This window comes from Quercus lobata, chromosome 5, assembly GCF_001633185.2.
Source record: "Quercus lobata isolate SW786 chromosome 5, ValleyOak3.0 Primary Assembly, whole genome shotgun sequence".
Taxonomy (NCBI): domain Eukaryota; kingdom Viridiplantae; phylum Streptophyta; class Magnoliopsida; order Fagales; family Fagaceae; genus Quercus; species Quercus lobata.
Genome location: NC_044908.1, coordinates 78,267,397 through 78,271,028, shown reverse-complemented (window position 1 = coordinate 78,271,028; position 3,632 = coordinate 78,267,397).

The window sequence follows — 3,632 nt, the reverse complement described above, 5'->3', positions numbered from 1 at the left end:
TTCCTTTGTGAAAGACTATCGGATATACTGGCTAACCAATGAACATGATGTCTTGAACTGTTTAGCCGTTTGTGTATACCAAGACAATAGAATTCACACAATTTCTTTTCGAACATATTTTGTTCATATAGTTGTGTTCATTTCGGCCCTGAACATATCCTGGTAAATTCATGAATTGCTTTAGGGAATTCAACCTTCAAACTCTCATGGAAATAGCCCACTTCACACTCATATAGGTGACTCTTATTAAGAGTATCCTGCTATACCCCACTTGGATTTACAAGATATAAGAATCATTAAAAGCAAAACTTACCTTGAACATCGCTTACAGGCATCACTATTTCATCATAGGAATGGGTGGGAGATGTAATCTCCATAGTGATAAAAACAAGTCTCCACAATTTTATTGTCCATTTGAAAACCTAGATCTTGGGATCTCCAATCAACTAGGTGGGGTTACTGTCATGGAAACTTTAGGTCATAGGCTTTAACCCCATTCCCTTCGATGAGCAATTTACTTACTCTCCACTCAAACAATTGATTACGGATCCATTTTATAATCTGGAATCACTTCCATTTGAGAGCAACTGTCTCATGGTATTATGTCTCCACTCGAACAATGCATGTTTGTTTAGGTTTATAAAGACTTCCCAAAAACACATATAATCTTCACACAAGGTGTTCTCATTAGACTGTCGTTACATCTCTCATGTGATTGAGACAAGACAAGTCAATGAGATGTATTAGAAAATTTTATTTTTAGTATCACATCTACAACACCTACATCTTTCAAGTTGAACTTAATGGTCAACATCATCTTGGTAGCCTTTTATTATTGCTACATACACGAGCATATTTCACAACGACATAGCCTCTTGTGATATATTTCACATAACACACTAGTCGCATTAAACCTAAACTCATTTGACATCATCTCATTGTCAAATTTCTCATGTCATTGCATTGAAACTTGCTTCAATCTATACAAAGATTTAACAAGCCTACACAATTTGTTTCCTTGTACAAGAATCATAAATTCACATCTTCTTTTGGTTTATTGTATATCAAGAAAACTCACATCTTCCTTTTGTTTGTAGCCTTCTACAACTAGTCTTTCTTTGTAATAGTCAATAATTCCATCAACTCTCAAATTCTTAGGTGCTAGATCCACCAATTACTATGCATAAATTTCCATGATGAATTTATTGCACTATTGACAAATCTTTTTTCTAAGAAGGCATCTTTCAAGATATTGCTTTTTTGAGGCTTTAAGTTTATCTTCTAACATTTAAATTAGAAAATTTAGACCAAGCGAATATGACATTTGTCCTTTTACTATGATTAGGCTCAAACTCTCTTCCATCAACTCTTGATCATGAGAAATACTAAACATAGACTCAAAATTTCTTTTAAGAAAGTTTAACACTTGAAATATATTCTAATTAATTTTCATGCATATAAGAATAATAGACTCATAAATTAGAAAAGCATTATGCACTACTTTTATGACCATAACCCAATGAAAACACAATCAATGGTTCTTTATCCTTTAGGAATAGGAATCACCACCTTCATCAAACACCCCCACATTTAAAGAATTTATAGAAAGACGATCACTTTTTCCATAATTCACTAGGTGTCTTAGTGGTTTTCTTTTAAGGCATTTTAATGAAAAAATAAAGTGGAAATAATAGCTTTCCCCCACAAGTTCTATGGTAATCAAGAACTTATTGCATTCATTGAATTATTTCTCAATTTCATTCTTATAATGAATGGACATCTCTAGGGGCAGAGGGACATATAGCCTTGGGGGGGCCATGATCGCCCCAAAATTTTTGAAATCCTTACAGTATTGTATAAAAATAAATTGGTCCTCTACAAAATGTAATGATTGGCCCCTCCAAATTTTTTTACAAATGCAAGATTACTCTTAACTTAGCTTAAATCATATCATACTAAAAGAAAAGATAACCAAGCAGTCCACCTACTTGCATTACATGCCAAAAAAACTTGAGTTTTCTAAACTATTGGATAAAAGAACCCTAGTTTTAGAGTTCCAATTAGCTATAGATGTTCATCATCTTCACAGTTAATGCTTGTTAGGACATATGTGATTCACTTGTTAGGAACATATGTCACTATTTTATGTAATTGGTTAATCTTTTGACAAATGCACTTTACTTGTATTTAGGTAGATCTAACATGTGTTTAATACTTCAAGAAACAAGGCTTCAAGTTCAAGTGTTAAAGCCATGCAAGTCTGTCCAAGATTCAAGTGTGAAAAGTGCTGTTCATTAAAACTCGACAGCTAGCATCTATCAAGTTTTGAAAAGCTGTTCCAGCTCGTGGCTCGATAGCAACTCGACAGATAGGGTATCTGTTGAGATTTATGAAATTCAGATTTTCTGTTCTGTTTTTCATCCAATCCGTGATTATATGTTTGAGCTTTATTTTCCCACAACCCTAGACATATAAAAGAATTATTTTAAGGGCTATTAAAGGTGACACAAGTTGCACAAGTGTTGAGCAAAGTTTGTTCAACCAAATTGTGACCGGAGATAGAATTTGCCCTAGTTCATCTTTCTTGTGAAGAAATTGTTGTATTTGTGCACCGTAGGGTTTTGTAACCAAGGAGCTTCTCGATATTCATCGTGTGATGAACTGAAGAATTTTGCAGCCAACAACCTTCTTTAGTTGGTGATTGAAGTCACGTACTAGAATCCACGCAATTGATTAGTCACGTACTGGGAGCCGTGCATTAAAAGAAGAGATTGTCACTACAGAACAAATCCAATTGGGTATTGGGGTAAAGGTTCAACTATAGGTTGGTATAAGGTACTGGGATTCCTTTATTTGTAACCGCTTGTTTTGATAATAGTGGATTTTCAGGAGTGGTGACCTTAAAATCACTTGGTGGGGTTTTTGCCGTGTAGGTTTTCCCCATTCATAAACAAATCATCGTATAAATTTAATTTCCGCTGCATACTTAGTTTAATTGGTGATTTGTTTGTGCTGCCACGTACATTGCATGTTAATTTGATTAATTAATAAGCTTAGCTAATTAATCAATTAATTAATCACAAGGGCTCAATTCATTTTTGGTCTATTAACGCTCATTTTTTACTATTGTTTTGCTTTGTTTTTGAATAATGAAAACTTATGACTTTCCTTAAAAAATGTCACAAATGTTAGTCCAGTGTTAGTTTTTATGTTTTTTCCCTTTAAAATCTAGCAATGACCGAGTTTAGCTATTTAAAATTTCAATATTTAGTTAGTTTCTCAAGTGTACACCCAAACAAAACACACCCTTTTACCAAAACCAAATAAAACCCTAGCCTCCAGGGGCCTTTCTTTTCATTTTTTCTAAGCATACAAATTGTTTACAATTGTGAAATGCAATGTGGATTGCTCGAATTGGTGTGTTTTTCTTTTTCATTCTTGGTCTTCAAATTTAATATATTTATTTTTCTCATCATTATCACCACAATCATCATTTTTTTTCCACAAAATTTGATATTTTTCTCATTTCACCAATTTGTTTTCCTCAATTTTTTTCCCCTCATAGTTATAGTTATATTTCAATAATAAAATATGGTTATTGGTTATGAGTTATGACTAACCTATAAATACAT